This window comes from Lissotriton helveticus, chromosome 3_2 (assembly GCF_964261635.1).
Source record: "Lissotriton helveticus chromosome 3_2, aLisHel1.1, whole genome shotgun sequence".
Lineage (NCBI taxonomy): Eukaryota > Metazoa > Chordata > Amphibia > Caudata > Salamandridae > Lissotriton > Lissotriton helveticus.
Window position 1 is genome coordinate 19837819 of NC_136062.1, and position 23559 is coordinate 19861377.

The window sequence follows — 23559 nt, forward strand, 5'->3', positions numbered from 1 at the left end:
AATTTGTTCTAGCACATCTGGTATTACTGACATGGATGGGACACCATGTGTTTTTGTGTAAATGGAAGCAAAGACTGTACCCAAAGTGTCACAGTCCTCCACATGTGGTGCGATTCCCATTGGAAGACAGATAGTCAGAATTCTGTGTTTCTCAACAGAGGTGGTATCAGGGAACACTGCCTCTATTTGAGTGATTTTTTGTGCTAACCAGAATGGAAATTGTTCCCGTTTTGCGGGTACTTTACCTAGACAGGACTGTATGTTCTGTGGTGTAATTTTATTTGTGTTCCCCTGATGAGGGATCAGCTGTGGAATTTTAATCGATGGTTGGACTGTTGAAGTCCGCATTACATATTGGACTAATTGTCTATGTATTTTAATTAATTGTTTTAACTGTGTTAAAAGATCTGGTGCAGGCATTTCTTCAATGTCTGGATGTGGTGTGTATCCAGCTAGGACCGGCCACGTTGCTCCTGGTCTACCTAGTGGACCGAGCCTGGTGATGTGATTATTATGTTTTAGGGCGCCATTAAACCAGAGCAGGTGCTCTTGGTATTTGAGTGGTATTTCCACCTCCTTGAAAGGAGTGTACTCATTAGGAGGTTCCTCTATTTTGTAATAGTGGAAGTCCTTTGTTACAGCGTTTGCTGCTGGAAAGTTTATCCATGAATAGAATACTTCTGTCTGCCGATATTCGTGTGCCTCAATTACGAATATGACTGTACCACCTCTCGGTGTCAGCCCATTTTCTATAAGTTTTAAAGTTATAGATTTTCTTATGTTGACCGGGATGAGTATTGCATCCGGGTCTTGGTGTAGGAGACTATTGTCATCCGCTAGGAGTTGAGCTGCTATTCTAGCTGTCTCTCTTTCTACTTCATTGTCTGACATTTTACTGACAAGAAGATTTTGTTTATTTGCAGATCAGGTTGTAGTGTAGTTCCTATTATCCCAATAGGCTCTGCGCATTGGAATAATACCTTCAATAGTATAGGCCTAGACCAGACGTTAACTAGGTCTTCTATTGTCGATATTAGACTTAAAGTTTTGGGTTTGCCAGCTAGCTCAGAGTTCACTAGAAACTTTCTCGAATAGGCAAGGAGGAGTTGAACCTCCCTGGATAGACAAGAAGGGATTTAGTTTCTGACAACCATAGAACATGACAACTTTGCTCTCCCCTAATCAAGAGTGTATCTCTAGAGTCGTGTGAAAACAAAAGACAACTTATTTTACTCAGTCAGTACGTGCATTCTTAGTCTCACCAGATTGTAGAGAAAAGGAAGAGACGGGCGTGTTCAATAAAAGATGTTATTTATTGATCAGTCTCTTTTCTCATACAAGAGAAATGGATCGATATTATCGCAATACTTATGGTTAAGTAAAGTGCATACAATAAAAGCAGAAGTATAAAATAATACTGTAAAAACATTTATATGGTTTCTAAGCCATAAGGTGTTTTAAAATGGATAAAATAGATACATACACATATACATTTGACTAATCGTACTCAACTGGTGTTTCTAACTACGCCTACCCCGGTGTACCTGACCTAAGCCTAATACGTGGGCGGGAATAGAAAGTAGCAGTTTAAGTTAAGTTTGTTTTGCCAAGTGACTGACTCAAGAATTCTCTGCAAGGGGTTATTCAGTTCTGTACCTGGAATCTAGGATGAATGAGGGATGGTATCTCTCGTCTCTGGTCTCGATATTCCAGGCTGCCTGCGAGGGCTACCCGGAAGCGCCGGAGCTGGATTTCTCGGCAGGAGAAAGCAGCGTCTCGTTCTCAGCGCGTCAGGAAGGCGGGGCTGCGCCAGCGGGGTCTGCTCTGCTCTGGGCTTCGGCAAGTCTGGCTGCTCCGATCTCGTCACCACCGCGTGTGTTTGCTTCAGGCAATACCGGTAATATTTATACCTGTAAGGTGCCGAGATTGACGTAAGGATGGACATAGATACGTCAATAAGGATGTCATACGACTTGGTCGTTAGCACATTCTTTTGCTGAAGTTCTCGATGAAATCAAAACAATGGCCGCAGGGTTTTTCCAGGTTGTCATAGGTTTGATTTGTTTTGAGAACTCCGTATGCCTTATCAGGGGCTGGAGAAATATCGCTTGTCTAATTAGATGGCAAGCGTTATGACCTAATCAGATAACACGTTCCTGTGCCGTAGTGTGGCTTAATCAGATAACGGTTTCTGCATCATGGGATGGCTGCTAGTTAACTTGTTAACCAGAACAGGGTCAGGAATAGGGGGATCGATACAGAACCTATAGGAATACATCACACCCACTCCACGCTAACTATGGCCATGTTTACGAATCTAGGCATAGTAAAACATACTGTAGAGTATCGTGTATACCTTACCACCCCAAAAAACATATAATGCATTTAGAATAATGTAATGTAATAATTTAATATACGGAAAAAAATATTCACATGTACTATATGCACTCAAGCTGTAGAATAATGCTAAAGTAATCACGCATATGTATACATTATTGCTAATTGGTATATGAGAATTTACACATGAAATGGCTCTTAATACAGAAGAAAAAGGTTCGAGACCATTTCATCACAGAATAAAAATAATTATGAACATACCAGCGGGCAGCTAATGTCTATAAAGTTTCTAAAAATAGAAATTTTAGTTCTCTAAGAATAGTTCTTACTTTAAGCAGAAGATAAGTGTCCCGAAAATTCGTAAAAATATTTTGGGGCTGCTGAAAAAATCGCTGTCCGTGAACTTGAGGGAAATTTGTTCATGTTATTTTGCTATTAAGTTGAAGGCCAAATTCAGGGTGTTTGGAACGCCGTGTGCTAGCTTGCTCAAAAGTCTCTATTTCTGCTCTGGTGAGAACATCATATCATTTAAACTGTTGAAAAAGCTGTCAACAGCTTCCTGGGAGAGTTCCACTAACTCGGAAAAAGGTGTAACCATGCATTTGTGCGCATGATTGTCTCCATTGACGTTTTGATTAGTATTGCTGACAGAAGGTCATACCTGATCGATGCTGCTTTCATCTTGAACTCCACTACCCCTTAATCGTAGTGGTGAAGTTTCCACGAATGCCGTCATCAGGATTCGCAGCCGTTGAGGGCAGCACAAAGCATGAGCCTTTATTGGACTCAACAATGTTTCTGCATCCATTGGCGCATCTGATTGTAGCGTCAGACAGGTGTCCAACACGCATTCTTCTCCGCACAGCAGGCACCTTAATACAGGTAAAACACATCGATGCCACATTGGTCGAAATGAAAGAAACCAAGTCATGTTCAGGTCTCTAAGCCGGGATAGTCCCAGGATTTTTGATATCCGGTCCCGGTATCCAATGGCTCGGATTGTTTCTTCCCTTGTCGCAGGTGTTTTGTCTGTGACACGGTTTGCCATAACGAAATATCAGGACCAAGAATAGGATTCCTGCAATTAGTCCTAAAATGAGGGGAAGTCCGCCAAAAATCGAATGGACGAAATCTGGAAAAATACCCAGTATGGCTTTGAATGGTGTTAATGCCATCGAAAATGCTGTCGTAAATACCTTTGAGACTCCACTGGTATCAGAAATATTTAAGATTTCATTCAGGATTTCTGCGAAATGTATGGGGGAATTAGTTGATAACAATGAGTGAATCTCTGCAGTCGTCCTTGCGACTAGGAGATCATACGTTTCTTTTGATGACGTGAGTCTGGTCGGCGTCTGAAGAAGCACTGTTTTCATTCTGCTTAAAGTATCTATTCGAATAGAAGTAATTTTCAAGTTAGGCCATGCCCTTGCCTCCCTGTCTGGAAAGGAGCTGGGGAACAATGAGTGTCCACAGCACATGACCTTCGCAGTCGTAGTTACGAGATAAGGAGTCCCGGGCATAAGACTACAACATCTGCGATCCACAATTAGAATGTAACTCCCGTTATAGAGTCTTTTAAGGAATGGTTCTATCTCTGTTGCAGGTGCGCCTAGCTGGTGACATGAAAGGTTATTTGAGTTCCCTTCACAGGCTCCATGCAAACTAATTCCATTACACAGAAGTGTACCGCTTAGTGACATCGCACAATTATTGCCACTAAGAAACACTTTCTGTCCTTTATTACTGACACATGCATGTGAATAGGGCAAGTTCCATGTTGTCTTTATGTACCCTTTTCCCATTTTTTCGTACATGCCAGCCTGTATATATTTTTGGCAGTATTGAAACCTGAAGGTTGATATTGGAATATTAATTATCCCATGTATTATCCATTCACTGACAGGTCGTTCTGACATTGTCACTGGTAATCTCTCGAGTTTCTCAATGCTCAGGATTGTATAATCAGCCCCCTTCTGTGCCATACTGATTTGTTTATCAGTAAGGTTAAAGATATTGAATAGTGACGTTGTGTTGATTAAACGCCAAGGCACATAGCCTGAACGCAGATTTTGTAACGTCCAGCCAAGCTGTACAATAGAACGCAATTGAGACTGACCGTGTTGTAACAACAGTAAGTCTTGCGATATTATGTCGATTGCTGAAGACACAATGCTGTCCAAAGAAAAAATTCTGGAGGACAAAGTCATTAACCCATTGTCCACTACAGAAAGTGATTTTTCCAAATTAATACGGTCAATTTCCCGTATACTTTCTGCTGTCTCAATTTGAGTTACCTTCCAGGCCTCATTGTAAGCTGCATATATAGAGGCTGCTATGAAGCGTTTTTGACGCTGTTTGCGCGGTCCCATAATGAAATCACGCAAGTCAGCACCATCAGTAAGTAAAGTTAGGTGTTGCTTAATTTCTGTCAGTGTGGAAGTTTGTAGCCATTGAAGGCATAATTTGCCCACACTGTAGGTGGTTATTATCCCTGGGTGTTGTCTTTGGGAATATCTAGGGTCTGGCCTGGTCAATTTGAACCCCTGTTTTTTGTTCAGGAATCTGTCTTGACAGTTATTTGTATCTGTGGGCCAGATCAACCACTGTTTCCAATCAGGATGTGTTCTGTTTTGGTTTAATATATAGTTTACGTCTATCTCTTCATCTGTGGAGCTATTGCTGTCCATTGTTGGCTTTGGAATAGACGGTTTATTTAAGTCTTTGATTTTGGCTAAGCCAAGACAGGTGGTTTGTTGAACAGTGTCATTTAAAAATATAATTTGTTCTGGGATCATGCAGGCTCTAAACAATGATTCTATACCTTGTACTTGCCATTCTTTTGTACCCCAAACACTTTTAACTTCAACATTTTTGTCCCAATAATCAAAACCAAAAGTATTCATGTGTTCAAAAAATGAGTCTGAATATATCAATTTTGTGTTTGTTAGCATGGTCTTTGTCCCTGTCTTATTTGACAATTTGAAATAAAATGTTTCAGCATTACTTGTGTTGAACCCTGAAAAGTATGAATATTTGTCGTAAAAGGTTCTTGAGCTTCCTTTTGGAGGGGTTGCACAATGTTCCCATTGATTATAATTTAAAACATTTCTAGGTTGTGCAGATTTATGTAGGAAATGGTTACCATAGTGGTTGTAACAGTATATACTATCATAATTAGTCGAACCCTGCAAATAATCATGTTTGGTAAATTTAGCAGACATCACTAAGTCAGACATCATATTATTTATACTTTCAAAGTCCCAATCATCAGCAAATGAGCTTGTTTTTACAAAGTCACTCAACGAGATCTTAATTTGGTGTGGATATTTCAGGATCTCAACCGGACCATAAATTTCGTAGTCAGTATTGTCCCATGCTACCCCACCCGGTATAGGATTGGCTGTGAAGTTGACTGAAGAAAGTTCTCTTTTCTCGACGTGTGAAGATGTGTGTGGCTTGAGGATCAAGTTGATTTTCTGACTTGCTGTGTCCATTTTAGCGTATTTTCCCTCAATGAAGCGTCCCAAAGTTAGTACCATGATGAGCCAAAGTATGAGGATAAATGCACCAAAGCCCACCCAAAATTCAATCCATGGAGAAATCAGATATGTTTCTTTCAGTTGTTTCAAAAGTTCTTTAGCTTTATCTTTAAAGGTTTTTGTTGATGGCTGTGTTTTTGATTCACTTAGGTCTTCAGAGGAATCATCGAAGTTTATGAAGTAGCCGGATGCAGTTCTGTCAATTGTTCCAATTGCTTCAGGATTACTGTTTCTTGCATATTCGTTTGTTACTTCATTGTAGGTTGGTGTGTCTCTACTAAATGTTTTTATTTGGGTTTTCAGAGGTTTAAGTTCCAATGCATTGTTGCATAGTCCTTGTTGTTCTTTTGTAGGCGTTTCGAATGTGATTAGCCTCTTAGTTAGGACCTCTGTATTGGTAGCAAATCTTGGTGTTCTACTACTTATCGGGAGTCCACTTGGCCTACTGTTTGTTATCGGCCACATGATTGTGGTTTTACCAGGTCGATGGATACAACTCGGTTCTCCTTTTTACCAGCAAGCGGCGGTAGTACAACTGATCTTGTCCCGTTGATAGACAAGACAGGAACTGCTTTTCTGTAAGAAGGCCCAAATTCCTTCTTTACCGCGATCTTCTCTCTGACCAGATCCCCGACTTTTGGAATCCAGACAGGCCTTGCTGGGACAGGTGGTTTTTCTTCAGTGGTTGTTGGCTGCTGTTTCAACTTTATGTTGCTCAGGTCTTTTCTTGTTTCATTTAAGTCTTGTAAAATAGCCAAGCGATCTTTGATATCAAAGCATTTTTCTTTAACCACTGAAGTCTGACTATCTAAGTCCTGGACTAACATTCTAGTCCCAAACAATAGTTCGTACGGACTGAGTCCCTTCAGAGAATTTCTTGGCAGGTTATTTAGACTACGTTGGACACTTGTTAGATGTTTGACCCACCCGACTCCCGAACCTAATATCCTTTCTGTTATAGATAGCTTTATGCCTTGGTTTTTTCTTTACACCATCCCGTATCCCTCAGGAAGGAAGTGAGAAGAATCCCGCATCGCTATGCTCATTTGGCCGTGCTTCCCCACAAGCTTGAGGGCTAGAGTGAAAACATTGGTCAAACGTAGCATGCTCCTAGCGTATATGCCATTTAGACTCGCAAATCTTTGTATAACAGTCCAGACGTCAGCCGAGTGCTGGGGATCTACATTATAAGTGGAAACTAGCCTGTATATGTTAATCGGACGCTTTGCTTTTTACTGGAAAGCCTTTCTGGAGTGAAACGCCACGGTAGTATACCGTTTCTCTCGCCACTGCGATTTCTGTTGCAGTTTGGGCATTTTTTCACAAAAATGTGATGCTGCAGGCTCATGCCTGGCCACCAGTACACTGATTGTAATTCTTCCAGAGAATCTTTTAGTTTGAGGTGTCTGAGACCCTCGCCCATATGTGCGTCTGCTATTAACAACGTTCTCCTGTCCTTGTTTGGAATTACCCTATCCCCCACTCCAGGGATTCGAGCAAAAGGGACGGAGTTTGCATCGATTATGTATGTATAATTGAGTGGATAGTTGATCGGTAGCGCTGAGCAGTCGCCTTTTGATGACGTTTTTACCGCCAGCATTGTTTCACCGTCAATGTATTTCATTGTACGCTTTTTTCTAGCTACGGAAGCCGATTTAGTTGCTACCGCTGTGGCTGTCTTAGCCAATGAATTCCCTGCAACGTGAACGCCATCACGTTGATGACTCAGTGTATGTATCACGTGAGTCTTTGGTAGTTCTTTCTGTAAAAGAACTATTTGTTCCCAAAGCAGTTTTTGCTTTATTGTTGCACCTGTGTCATCTTTGTAACCGTTTTGAATCCATTTCTGCAAATCGCTGTTATATGATTTGACGCAGTAATACGAATCGGACACTATAAGTGTCGGGAATTCGCGATCTGCATTATCTAGCGCCATTTTCAATGCTATTATTTCAGTCTGTTGTTCTGAATTGGTTTCTACTGAGTGTGTTTTTGTTAATAGAGGTCTTAGTTTATCTCCGCGCCACACTTCTTTTGTAATCTCACATGTGGGGTTGTATGCTTGTTCTCCCCAAACGGAAGGTTGAGCATGTCCGTCTGTATAGATTACACAAGCGTACTGTCGTACGGGCAGAATGTCAATTGGCAGAGGGAATGTTCTTTCATATTCTAGATTTTTTAAAGTTGAATTTGTAACCCTCTGCTGAGAACCCGAGTATTACGGTGTTCACTCTCTTCAAGTGAGAATCCAAGTCATCATCTGTTAGGTATATGTCATCGACATAAGATAATGCTTCGTCATCATATGTTTGTAGTAACTCTGTTACTCTTGCTGAGAATAATCCTGGGCTGTTCTTGAACCATTGGGGTAACCGACAGAATTGTTTTTGAGCGCCATTTATTGTGAACGCAGACAAATATCTGCTCTCTGGTGCTATATTTTGACAAAAGAATCCATTAGAGATGTCTAATGTTGTTTTGTATTTTTTGCGCACTATGTTATTCATTAGCGCTGCACTATGCGAGTTTTGCACTGCAAAAGTTTTGCAACATGAGTTAAGGTGTCTGTAATCCAAAACTAGACGATATGAATTGTCTGGTTTGGAGACAGGAAACAAAGGGTTGTTCATTTGTGAGGTGCAAGTTTCAATCACCCCCTGGTATTCTAGTTGATCTAGGATTTCTTTTACCTGTTTTTTAGCTTCTTGCTTAATTGGGTACTGTCTTTGTGCAGTAGGTTGTGATTTTAACTGGATTTTGTGAGGAGGAGAGTCCTCATCCCATCCTACGTGATTTTTATATAAAGCAGGAGCTTGAGCTACTGCCCACTTTCTAGCAAGTGTGTATTTTTTATGAATTGGGATATGATTTGAGAAGGCAGGCATAATTATTTCTTCGCCATGAGGGCAGTCCCTGACAAACTCGGGTGGCCAGTCTTTTTCAGCTAGAAGGATGTCATAGCCCTTGGAGAGATTATCCCAAAATAGTCCCCTTATTTTTCTAGTCTTATCCCCTTCTATACGTAAAGTTATTTCATATATTTTGTGAGGTTTGCTAACTCTGGTGTCTGCAGTTTCCACTTGAAGATATTCATTCGTGTCCACTGTCTCCAGATGATTCATAAGGACTTTGCGAGCTATGCTCACTTCTGCTGCGCTGTCTAGCATTGTCTGAGCCCATTCTCCGTTTTTCAGTTGTGTCCTCAGTATTCTCGGCATTGTTAACTACTTTAATACTGGCTACCTTCTTTTTTGGAAATTGTAATTTCTTATTTGGATGAGCAGGTTCCTTGTCTTTGGACTTGACGTGCCCTTCCCTGGGTTCCGATCGTCCTCTTCTTTCCGATTTCTGCGAGGAAGTCTGAAAAGATTGAGAGGGACGTGTATCAAAATCTTGATATCTATCCGGTTTCTTTATATTATCCCTATTTCTAAGGTTGTATTTTTTCACAGAGGGCTCACTTTGGGGAGACTTGGGTCCTTGGTCCGGAGATTTTTCTCTCCGCCGAGGAGACCTACCTCTGGACTGGAATCTCTTTTCTTTTGGATTGGATTGTTTGTTTCCATCCCAGTTCTTCTTTTGACTGTTTAGATGATTTTTAATAAATATTTTTTCAGGACTTTCAATCAGTTGGGGTTTTACTGGTATTCCACCTAAACTATCTCTACCTAGTTCCTCATAGGATTTTTCTATAATTCTGGCAATTTCAGCTGGTTGGTCTGCTATATCTGTTTCTTTTAACCTTTGGCGGATCGCCACGTTTGCTGCTTCTCCCTTTATATTGGCTAGTAATATAGCCGAGACCTGCTTGAAGTCTTTCAGTAATTTCATACCAAGAGTTAAAGCGGGTTCTGGACCGTATTCGTCTTGAATTTGTTTTAGCACATCTGGTATTACCGAAATGGATGGAACACCATGGGTTTTTGTGTAGATGGAGGCAAAGACTGTACCCCAAGTGTCACAGTCCTCTACGTGTGGTGCGATTCCCATTGGAAGACAGATAGTCAGAATCCTGTGTTTATCCACAGGGGTGGTGTCTGGAAACACCGCCTCTATTTGGGTGATTTTTTGTGCTAACCAGAATGGTATTTGTTCCCTTTTAGCTGGTACTTTACCTAGGCAGGACTGTATGTTCTGTGGTGTAATTTTATTTGTGTTCCCCTGATGAGGGGTCAGCTGTGGAATTTTAATTGCTGGTTGGATTGTTGAAGTCCACATTACATATTGGACTAATTGTCTATGTACTTTTATTAATTGTTTTAGTTGTATTAGAAGATCTGCTGCAGACATTCTTTCGATGTCTGGATGTGGTGTGTATCCGGCTAGGACCGGCCACGTTGCTCCTGGTCTACCAAATGGACCGAGCCTGGTGATGTGATTGTTGTGTTTTAGGGCGCCATTAAACAAGAGCAGGTGCTCTTGAAATTTAAGTGGTACTTCCACCTCCTCGAAAGGAGTGTATTCCTCAGGAGGTTCCTCTGTTTTGTAATGGTGGAAGACCTTTGTTACAGCGTTTGCTGCTGGAAAGTTTATCCATGAATAGAATACCTCTGTCTGCCGATATTCGTGTGCCTCTATTACGAATATGACTGTGCCACCTCTTGGTGTCAGTCCATTTTCTATAAGTTTTAAAGTTATAGATTTTCTTATGTTGACCGGGATGAGTATTAAATCCGGGTCTGCTTCTTGCATAGTATTATCAGCTGCTACGAGTTCAGCTGCTACTCTAGCTATCTCTCTTTCTTCTTCAGTGTCTGACATTCTACTGTCAGGAAGGTTTTTTTGTTTGTTTGCAGATCAGGTTTCTTATGGAAACAAAGATTAGATGCACAATATTTTGGAACAGTGTATCCTTCAACGTTGACTAAACCAAGAACCATACATAGGAGTTTCCTCCTGCGAGGTTTGGCGGATATGACCTTTCACCCACTCCAGACGTCTTTGGAGTATTATGGGAAAAAAGGGGTCTGAGTGAAAAAGCACGACTGAGTTACTCTAATGTCTTGCGTTAGTTTTATCGCCTTTCCAAACGTTTGGGCGCCATGTAGTGTAGTTCCTATTATCCCAATAGGCTCTGCGCATTGGAATAATACCTTCAATAGTATAGGCCTAGACCAGACGTTAACTAGGTCTTCTATTGTCGATATTAGACTTAAAGTTTTGGGTTTGCCAGCTAGCTCAGAGTTCACTAGAAACTTTCTCGAATAGGCAAGGAGGAGTTGAACCTCCATGGATAGACAAGAAGGGATTTCGTTTCTGACAACCATAGAACATGACAACTTTGCTCTCCCCTAATCAAGAGTGTATCTCTAGAGTCGTGTGAAAACAAAAGAAAACTTATTTTACTCAGTCAGTACGTGCATTCTTAGTCTCACCAGATTGTAGAGAAAAGGAAGAGACGGGCGTGTTCAATAAAAGATGTTATTTATTGATCAGTCTCTTTTCTCATACAAGAGAAATGGATCGATATTATCGCAATACTTATGGTTAAGTAAAGTGCATACAATAAAAGCAGAAGTATAAAATAATACTGTAAAAACATTTATATGGTTTCTAAGCCATAAGGTGGTTTAAAATGGATAAAATAGATACATACACATATACATTTGACTAATCGTACTCAACTGGTGTTTCTAACTACGCCTACCCCGGTGTACCTGACCTAAGCCTAATACGTGGGCGGGAATAGAAAGTAGCAGTTTAAGTTAAGTTTGTTTTGCCAAGTGACTGACTCAAGAATTCTCTGCAAGGGGTTATTCAGTTCTGTACCTGGAATCTAGGATGAATGAGGGATGGTATCTCTCGTCTCTGGTCTCGATATTCCAGGCTGCCTGCGAGGGCTACCCGGAAGCGCCGGAGCTGGATTTCTCGGCAGGAGAAAGCAGCGTCTCGTTCTCAGCGCGTCAGGAAGGCGGGGCTGCGCCAGCGGGGTCTGCTCTGCTCTGGGCTTCGGCAAGTCTGGCTGCTCCGATCTCGTCACCACCGCGTGTGTTTGCTTAAGGCAATACCGGTAATATTTATACCTGTAAGGTGCCGAGATTGACGTAAGGATGGACATAGATACGTCAATAAGGATGTCATACGACTTGGTCGTTAGCACATTCTTTTGCTGAAGTTCTCGATGAAATCAAAACAATGGCCGCAGGGTTTTTCCAGGTTGTCATAGGTTTGATTTGTTTTGAGAACTCCGTATGCCTTATCAGGGGCTGGAGAAATATCGCTTGTCTAATTAGATGGCAAGCGTTATGACCTAATCAGATAACACGTTCCTGTGCCGTAGTGTGGCTTAATCAGATAACGGTTTCTGCATCATGGGATGGCTGCTAGTTAACTTGTTAACCAGAACAGGGTCAGGAATAGGGGGATCGATACAGAACCTATAGGAATACATCACAAGGTTTCTATAGAAACAAAGATTAGATGCACAATATTTTGGAACATTGTATCCTTCAACGTTGAATAAACCAAGAACCATACATAGGAGTCTCCTCCTACGAAGTTTGGCGGATATAACCTTTCACCCACTCCAGACGTCTTTGGAGTATTATGGGGAAAAAGGGGTCTGTGTGAAAAAGCACGACTGAGTTACTCTAATGTCTTACATTAGATTTATCGCCTATCCAAACCGTTGGGCGCCATGTAGTGTAGTTCCTATTATCCCAATAGGCTCTGCGCATTGGAATAATATCTTCAATAGTATAGATGTAGGACAGAGGTTAACTAGGTCTTCTACTGACGATATTAGACTTAAAGTTTAGTGTTTGCCAGCTAGCTCAGAGTTCACTAGAAACTTTCTCGAATAGACAAGGAGGAGTTTAACCTCCCTGGATAGACAAGAAGGGATTTAGTTTCTGACAACCATAGAACATGACAACTTTGCTCTCCCCTAATCAAGAGTGTATCTCTAGAGTCGTGTGAAAACAAAAGACAACTTATTTTACTCAGTCAGTTCAGTGCATTCTTAGTTTCACCAGATTGTAGAGAAAAGGAAGAGACGGGCGTGTTCAATAAAAGATGTTTTTTATTGATCAGTCTCTTTTCTCATACAAGAGAAATGAATCGCTATTATTGCAATACTTATTGTTAAGTAGAGTGCATACAGTAAAAACAGAATTATAAAATAATACTGTAAAAGCATTGATATGGTTTCTTAGCCATATGATACTTAAAATGGATAAAATAGATACATACATATATACATTGACTAATCGTACTCAACTGGTGCTTCTAACTACGCCTACCCCAATGTACCTGACCTAAGCCTAATACGTGGGCGGGAGTAGATAAGTAGCAGTTTAAGTTAAGTTTGCTTTGCCAAGAGTCTGCTTCAAGAATTCTCTGCAAGGGGTTATTCAGTTCAGTACCTGGGATTTAGAAGGCTGGAGGGCTGGTATCTCTATCTCAGGGCTTGATATCCCAGCTGCCTGCAAGGGTGGCTGGAAGTGCCAGAGCTGGATTTCTCGGCAGGAGAAAAGGCAGCGTCTCTTTCTCAGCGCGTCAGAAAGGAGGGGCAGCGTCTGTGGGCTTCGCTGTCAGATGGGCTCCTCGGCAAGTCTCGCTGCTCCAATCTTGTCACCACCTCGTGTGTTTGCTTAAGGCAATGTCGGTATTATTTATACATGAAAGGTGCCGAGATTGACGTAAGGATGGACATAAATACGTCAATAAGGATGTCATAAGAACTGGTCGTTCGCACATTCTTTACTGAAGTTCTCGGCTAAATCAAAACAATGGCTGCGGGGATTTCCCAGGTCGCTGTAGGTTTGATTTGTTTTGAGAACTTCGTATGCCTATTAGGGGGCTGGAGAAATAGTGCTTGCCTAATGAGATGGCATGCGCTATGACCTAATCAGATAACGGGCTTCTGTGCCGTTGTATGGCTAATCAGATAACGGGTTTTTGTGCAGTTGAATGGCTGCTAGTTAACTATTAACCAGACAAGGGTCAGAAATAGGGGGATCGATACAGTACCCATAGTAAATACATCACAGAGTGTGTTATGTTGAATTGAATTTTTCAGAAACTTACAGCAGATTCATTACTTCCCCTACTGGTGTATTAATTCTCCAGTGTGTGTGAAGTATTCCAGTATGAATGTATGAATGTTTGTGGTATGACTGTGATATGGTTGATTTATGACTGATTCATTGACATTTTATCTTGTGCTGTGTCCTCTTTTCATTTCCTTGTCACTAAATTTCTTTGGTGTTGACTATACCCAATAAGGTTTAAATTGTTCTACCTTCCTTATGATATTTTGAGAATAAAACAGCTATTTAATAGCACCTCCCAGTCTTGAAGTATATTTTTTTCTGGTTGATAAAAGGGTTTGTGAACTAGATTATCAGTACTGGCATCTCTCTTTTGTTGTTTAGTTGTCTACTCAGTTTCAGCACAGCCTCTGGTACGGGGCTGATATCCATGAATTACAACATGTATGCTCACCACAAAATAGTAAGTCAATTCCCTTTATTATTTCATGGTTTGGGAAAGTGTAAGAATATGAAAGCAAAGCTACATATTAATGAGGACATCCATCTTGATGCTCAGAGACATAGACAAATTGCCTTTCATTTGCAAGAAGCTATTGTAAAAGAACTGGAAGCATTACTTAAGTATGACATTATTGAGCGCTCAACTGGTCCAAAACCATGGTTTTCTATAGTGGTAGTGCCTAAAAAGGACAATGAAGGAGCTGTACGCATATGCGTTGACGTGCATCAGGCAAACAAGGCAATTGAATGAGGTAAAAAGACAAAATATCGAATTCAAAAAATAGAATTACCAAAATATCGAAGTCAAAATATAGAATGGACAAAATATTGAATGGACAGAATATAGTGTTCAAAAATATCGAATTGAAGGTAAGTAATATGGTATAGATTTTTTTAAATATAGAAAGTCAAAATATCGAAGTATATAATATAGGTATTAAAATGTATCGAATTTTTAATAATATCGATTTTTTTAAAGTGTTTTGTATGTTAGTATATGTGTGAAAAGTGTATATTATTTTTGTGTTATTTTAAGTAATGAGTTTTATGTTATTTAATTTTTGCGTAATTTAATTCTGTAGCGGGTTGTGGGTTTATAGGGGAATAGAGTGGGAAGTAATTTAATTATATTAAATTAATTATGAATTTTTAGAAATTACTAGGTATTTTTAATTTAATTTAGCGTTTTAGTTCTGTAGCGGGATGTGGGTGTATAGGGGAATAGGGTGGGAAGTAATTTAATTGTAATTAATTAAATATTTGTATTTATTTATTGGTATTCATTTTGAATTAATTGTTATTAATTTTTAATTGGTAATACATTTTTATTAATTGATTAATTGATAATTATGTTAATTTTATTAATTTATTATTTGCTGTAGCGGGTTGTGGGTTTATAGGGGAATAGGGTGGGAAGAAATGTAATTGTAATTAATTACATATTAACAATAATTTATGTGTATTCATAATTAATTTAGTTAATTAATTATTAATTGGTATTAATTTTATTATTAATTAGTTGTTATTGAAAATTAATTAGTTGTTAATTAATTATGAATTGGTAATTAATTTTAATAACTAATATTTATTTGTATTGATAATTGATTAATTATCGCGTGATATTAAATTGGCAATTAATTTTAATTAATGTTTTATTGGTATTGATATTTAATTTATTTTTATTAATACATTAAATCATTACTTTCCCTACTGTTAAATTCACTAGAGTGGGAATAGTAATTTTTACCCCTACACTATCCAACGCTTTCCCTACTGTTGCACTCTCTGGAGTGTGAATATTAATTTTTACCCCTATGTTATCCAATGCTTTTCCTACTGTTGCACTCTCTGGAGTTGGAATAGTCATTTTTACCCTCCCGCTATCCAACGCTTTCCCTACTGTTGCACTCTCTGAAGTGGGAATAGTAATTTTTACCCTCCTGCTATCCAACGCTTTCCCTACTGTTGCACTCTCTGAAGTGGGAATAATAATTTTTACCCCTACGCTATCCAACGCTTTCCCTACTGTTGCACTCTCTGGAGTGGGAATAGTCATTTTTACCCCTACGCTGTCTAACGCTTTCCCTACTGTTGCACTCACTGGAGTGGAATAGTAATTTTTACCCCTACGCTATCCAAAGCTTTCCCTACTGTTGCACTCTCTGGAGTGGGAATAGTAATTTTTACCCTCCCGCTATCCTACGCTTTCCCTACTGTTGCACTCCCTGGAGTGGGAATAGTAATTTTTACCCTCTCGCTATCCAACGCTTTCCCTACTGTTGCACTAACTGGAGTGGGAATAGTAATTTTTACCCTCACGCTATCCAACGCTCTCCCTACTGTTGCGCTCTCTGGAGTGGGAATAGTAGGTTTTACCCCTACGCTATCCAACGCTTTCCCTACTGTTGCACTCACTGGAGTGGTAGTAGTAAATGTTACCCTCCCGTTATCCTACGGTAAAAATATTGTATATGTTTTATTAATATTATGTTAATATATATGTATTAAAAAATACAATTGTATTTTTTTTATAACTTAAATTAATTATTTAATAATTTTAAGGTTATTTAAGTATTTTTAAGTATGTTTTAGTTAATTATATTTATTATTTCATTAATTTTAAATTACTTTTAAGACATTTAAAAAAAATTGATATTTTGACTAACTATATTTTTTAAAACAATATTTTTGATTCAATATTTTTGTACTTACCTGTTTGGAGACAGGAATTCGATATTTTTGCATTCTATATTTTTTCCTAGATATTTTGGTAATTCTATATTTGTGTACTCGATATTATGTCAGTGGTCCTTGAATGAGAATGACATCCAGGTTCACAAGTTGCTGACATTAAAATGTAATTGAATGGTGCAAAGGTCTTCTCTCGCCTTGATTTAAATAAAGGTTATCATCAGTTAGAACTTGAAGAAGATTGCAGATACAGTACAACCTTTTCTACACATGTTGGTCTGTTTGGATATAAAAGACTACATTTTGGGATGTCATCCGCTGCCAAACTGTTTCAGGATTTCATTCAAAATACCATACAGTCTGTCATGAATGGGTTCAACTACAACAATTACATATTGGTTTTCGGAGCTACACAAAAAACATGGTAAAACTCTTAAACCAATATGTGTTGTACTTGCTGAAGCAGGTTTGATTTTGAATGCAGACAAGTGTGAGTTCCATAAGACAAAGCTAAAGTATCTTTTCTGTTGGGGGTATGACACCAGATCCTGCTAAAGTACAAGTGCTGCCAAATACCGATCCCCCACAAAATGTTTCTATGGTGTATTCATATCTTGGCATGGAGAGTGGGCAACCTTGAAGTGTTCTTCTGAGGATCAGGAATGGGTCTGAAAGAAAGCCTCCATAGTTCACCTACGCCGATGGGAACTCTTTAAGTCATCTAACTTTGGAGATGAAGTTCTAACCAAGGCCACATTTCCGGAGTGTGGCAAATAGATATTCCCATTCTATCCTATCAAAGGCTTTCTCAGAGTCCAATGACACTACGAAGGCCTCATCCGGAAGGCCCGCTACTAGCCAGACCGCATGAACTAATGTGCAAAGATGATTTGCAGGTAGGAGTGGTTGGTGGGGATGATGCAAACAGCTCTACATGAACGTACAATTTATAATTTGCAGGATCAAGCTTCCATTTTTCTCCAGGTGTGGTCCCCTTTTCTGGAAGCCTCTGTACATGACCATTCTGGCTCCACTCCTCCTTCTCCTCTGATTGTTCCACCTTCTTAATCCTATTCTTTTGAGTTCTTCCTCTCGTATTGCTCAGCTTTACATTTTCTTCAATTACCTCTTTTTATGTAAATTTGTGTTGCTCTGGGATTTTTGTCTATTCTTCTCTTTTCTTTTTCTCTTCTTTTCCTCTTTCTGTTCTATTCTTCTTTCCTTTCCTTCATTCTTCTTTCATCTTGCACTTATTTTATATTCTTTTCATTATCATTGCATTTAGGATTACGGAATATACGTTATCCTTATGTTCTCATATTTATTATATTCTGTGTAATGCTTTTCTTAATTTGTACAATTTTTTACTTACCAAAGATTTTACTCTGTATCATTATTTCCATCTGTACTTTTATCTTCAAATTTCTAATACATTTTTTTTTTAAAAAGACAAAGATGATTGTGTGATGATCGGCCTTGGACAAACCCCACTTACGATTGGTGAATAAGAGCGGGGAGAACTCGCTTAAGATGGGCTGCTGCAATACTTGCCAGTATCTTGAGGCCTCCATTAGGCAGGGATATGGCATGATAACTGCCACAAAGGAGAGGATCTTTTCCTAGTTTGGGGAGGACTGAAATCAACGCCCTGTTGGACAGTAAACCCAAGGAGCCAGAGCGGTTAGACTCAGCACAGGCCTCATGTAGAAGATCCACTATCTCGGATTTGGTCCATTAATAGAACTCAGCCAGGAAACCATATTCACCCGGGGCTTTGGATCCAAAATGCTTTGCTCTATCTCCTTCTTGGTGATCTCGCCCTGAAGCAGCTGCCTGCCTTCTTCTGAGAGGCACAGTTAGTGAATACCTTCGAAAAAGGTGTTTATCTTCTCTGTTCCCTGAGCAGTTTCTGCAGAGTAGTGGTCCCTATAGTAGGATGCAAATGTATTTGAAATTTCCTGTGGCTTGGTGACCAATGTCCCCGAATCAGTGATGATAGCAGGAAAGGCTATTCCTGCCTCCCTCTGCTTAAGCTAAGCTGCCAGTAGTCATCCTTCATTCTCTCCCTGCACATAATGCCAGTATTTTAACCTCTGTTGCGCATACTGAGCTTTGTAGTTATAGAGGGTATTGAGGCCCATGTGCGCCTTCTCAAGACTGCTCCAGGAAATGATGGTAGGATGAGCCTTGTAAATACCCACGAGGCGGGCTGTATTTGCCTTAAAGCCTTCTGACATTCCTCCCTCTGTCTGCTGGACAGGGATGCATCCCTCATCAGCTGCCCTCTGACGGTGTCAGGGCAGAGTAAACCGAACCATCATTATTCTCCCGATAAGTATGCACATGTGCTTTGAGCTGGGTCTTGGCCCCTGGGTGATTTTATTGGTATAATTTGAAATGCCATGTCTGGCTGTGACAGACCCAGATCAACTTCCAGGGCAATGGTGGAATGGTCCGACAGTGTGCTAGATGGAATAGACGACATATGTCGCGAAGACCATGATCAGCCTCTAGATCTCCTAGGAGTGCTCTATCCGCATTATTGGATACATCAATTGTACTGGTACGATCTAAGATCACTTCTCAGGCCATATTACAATTCCTGCCCATCAGGATGTTCTTTATCCGTCAATACTCAAGTGAGTTGAGGAAGTAAGGCACGCTTCGAAACTGTGGATGCGCACACTGAACCTATGCATAGTATCTTTATATTAATCCTTAATTTGGCGAACACATAATGACCATTCAGATTGACCCAGGTCTTTACCACTACCTGGGGCAATGTTTTCCGAAACAGGATGTATACGTCACGTTTCCACAGGGTTGGTAAAAGTAATCTACTGCTCACAAAGGGCATCAACTGTGTACCTTTTTTCCCACCCAATCCCGTCGAAGTCTCTCTGCATCTGTCTCAGTGAAGTGCGTCTCCTGGAGAAGAGCTATGTTGGAACATTTAAAATTGAGATAGGACAGCACCTTGATACACTTGATGTAGTGCATGAGAGAATTGACGTTCCAGGAAAGAATGTGTAATGACATGTGCACTGACATGGAGATCACGAGAATCAAGGAAAATGTCCTAGTGTCATAAGTGGGCAGTGATGTTAGTCAGGTCCTGCTGACAGTCTACGGATTATTGAAAGGGTAGAACAAAACCTACCGGAGGAAGAGGAGGAGGAGGAATAAGCAATAGAAAGAATGTGCAAAAGAAAGTAAGAATATGTTCAAACTAACACAGAAAAGATTAATGGAAAGAGGTGGAGGAAGAACAAGAATTGTGGAGGTGAAAGAAAAGAACTATGCACAAATAAGCACATCATTTGTTAAACTAAAAACCAATTATATAATCAGTATAATTGGGTGTCCTATCAACTGTGGTCGACTGGTCTACACCTGATGGGTCATTGCACCTGGAAGGTCCTGGGATCCATTAATCTAGAGGAAACTAGAATAATGGGAAGAAAGCTCCTCCAAAGTATTCAGGTTATTGGAAATGGCAAAGGTCAGGCAATTGGTGAACAATGATATAAAAGAGAAAGGATGTAAGACCTGCTCCTATGTCCATGAGCTAAATGGAAAGGTAATTAATGAGAGGACAGAACATACTGTGTTTCAGCATTAGGTGTACATTTGAGGGTTAAATGGGGCAAAGGATTAAAGGTGCATGCATGCGCTATCTTTTATATTATAATCTATGAAGAGTGTAAAAAAGGGGAGCATGACATTTCATGGTAAGTAGCAAAAGGGAAGGTGATAAGAAAGTGATCTAAAATGAGAAAGGTGACCCGGTCAGTGACAAACACATAGTCTACTTTATCCAGTCTACAGTCCGGGAACATTCTGAGTGATCAGTATTTGCATCCAATACATAAACCATTAGACTTCAGGCAAATCAGGCTTAAGTGGTGATCATGATTTGTCACGCCCCCTATCTTGTCTGTTTCCCCACCGCTTTTAATACCTTCTCCTAATCACATTGCAGTCAATGGTTTTTATCCTGTTGTCGTTCATGTGTTTCAAACTTCCTCTGGTCAGCGGAGCCCCTCTCCACTGTAGAATGATCAGGAGGACATTCTGAAGTGTCCATCTCCCCTTCATGTAGTTCATCTAAGAAAGCCCGCAATTCTCCTGGATCAAAAAAGCTCCTCGACTTTCCATCCATTTTGATCCACAAGTATGCAGGTTTGAAGACACCAAGCGTGATTTCCCATTTGTGAAGTAGTAGTTGTAAGGATTTCTTCGGTCACTCAGTTCCTGTAAGAAATCTGCTGTCACTTGTATCTTGTGATCATCGAATTCATAGGGCCTATGAGCTCCTGCCACTGCCAGGATCTGACAGACCTGCTGGTGCTGGAGGAAACAGACAGTAATAGGTCTAGGTCCAGATGAAGCTCACTGTGGTCTTATTCCATGTGCTCTTTGTATCTCAAGCGAAGGTGAAAAGTCAGTCCCTGGGAGGGAAGAAACAGCTTTTAGTTTCTGTTTCTCTCCACCTTTTTCACACTGTGATTATTCGATTAGTAATACTGGCAGAAAGATAAAGTTGGCTTTTTCTTCTCCACAAGGAGAATAAAGACGATTGTTCAGCCCTTATAAATAAAATGTATTATGATATCTCTGTGAAACTTCTGACTTTTCCTGATCCATTATGCTCATTGATAGCTGTATCTTTCTTTCCCCATATGAAATGACTTTACTTTTCTCACAGATATGGGGCATATTAGCAAGAACCTCGTTAAAATTATCGCCGGCTCGTCCATCCGCGAAAACAGCACCGCTGCCATTCCCTTGCGAGTCCTTGGTGACTAAGATAGGTTGACATGAAAGGGATCAGTGACACCTTGTTGAGCAGTATTATTGGACAGCAATTGTAGCTTGAAAGTGCGGGTTTCAGCCCAAGGAGAGTTTTGATTGGGATATTGGCTGTGACAGCACCCCCACATGGGGAGGATGACAACGAACTACATGACCCAGGATGCTTTTCACCTTGCTGACTCGACGAGGGGCCCAACAACATCGACCGAAACACAACATCCTTTGGATCTGCGAACATCCAGGAAGCAGACTGGATTACGTATCTGACAGAGCATTTCGAGGCACAAGAATACCACGACTGCACTGAACCAATATGGGCTTCTGACACTGGCGCGGGTAAAACATCGAACCCCCCACCCGATCACACGCAGGGGCTTACCTCATCTGAGCAAATGTCTGAAGATAGAGTTGTCAAAACACTGACGAAAGGGATTCAAGACGGAGCACCAGGCCCTAATGGCCTGCCCCAAAAGCTATTCAAGTCCGACGTCCCCTTTTGGTCTAAGGTCCTATCGAATCTCTTTAATTGCTCCCTGCACTATCAAACCATTCCTGATTCTTGGAGAGGTGCCATTATCCATCCCATCTACAAAGCTGGATCATGAGGCAACCCGAACAACTACAGATTAATTGCCTTGCTGGACATAGAAGCAAAGCACTTTGCAGGCCTCATTTTGGAGGATCTCAGGAAATGGGTAAAGGACAAAAATCTGATTCCCCTGAATCAGACAGGGTTCACCGCCAAATCAGGAACAATGACAAACTTATTGGCAATCTCTACCATCATTGACAAAGCCCTCACAAATTCCAAGTTGATTTTCTGCTGCTTTGTCGACTTCAAAGCAGCATTCGACAGGGTGCCTAGGACTGCTCTGTGGCAAAAACTGAGGGAGTGGGGAATCCCAGACAACATCCTGAATCCCATCATCATGCTGTACTCCAACACATGGATCCGAGTGAAGTTAGGGGCTGGCTCACATCTCTCCCGTAAAATCAGGACCTTTCGTGGTGTCAAACAGGGATGCGTGTTGGCCCCCTTCTCTTCAATCTATTTATTGCTGATCTATCAAGCACGTTGGAGAAAGTAATTAGCCATCCACCAAAAGTAGGAGGCACGGCATTAAGCAATCTCTTGTATGCCGATGACCTGGCACTGTTCGGTCTCACTAGAGTGGGGCTCCAGAGACTCCTTGATGCCCTAATGCATTACACGGTCAACAACCAGTTAGAAATTAACATGAAAAAAACGATGGTTGTTCCGTTCGGCAAAAAACGTTACAGCGGTGGAGGCTGGACAATTAACAAAGAAAGCATCACAATTGGCCAGTCGTACAAGTACTTAGGGGTCCATTTGGATTCCAGGGGCAGTTTCACCAAGCAGAGCACTGTGATTGCAGCCAAGGCCACTGCGCTAAGGGTATCCCTGGCTAAGCTATCGAGGAGACTCTCAGGCCCCACGCTCTTGCCTTTACTGGATGTGCTTAGAGCAAAGATCGGGCGCACACTTTCGTATGGCATTGAGATCTTTAAGGGTAAAATGAACAATTCCTTAAACAAACTGACAATCAAACTCTACAAGAAACTGCTCCATCTGCCGAGTTCCTCCTCTCCAGCCCAGGTCAGACTAGAGTTGGGCTTAATTAACTACAAATTCTCTAACGCTGGCTCATATCTTAACCTGATTCACAAACTAAGACAGGCAGAAGAAGGCACCCTGGAACTCTTGGTTTGGAACGAAATCAGTGTGAGCAATCCGGGGGGGTCATTTGGTCGCCTTCTAAATGACTACACCCAACAAAAGTCTGCTGCGGACCTCTGGGCCCTTAATCCAAGTCAGACTGCCTTCAAAATCACAATCAAAAAAGCTACAAGACTTAAATCTCTGATTACGGACAAAGCTCTTCTTGTGAAACGTAGCCATGCATGGGCAGTAGTCAACTCCTACAAACGATTATCCCCGGCTAACTACCTTTCGACTACTTTTTCTTATCTGTCAAAGCGATGTCTCATTGCCCTAAGACTGGGAGACTGGCGCTTCCTTCAAAACCTTCCTGTATGGCGTCGAAAAAGGGATGATCAAACGTGCAGAGCGTGTAGGTCAGCAAATGAAACTTTTTTGCACGTGCTTTGTACATGCCCTTTTTTTATTCTCCAACGTAGACACCTTCTCAGGCCAGAAT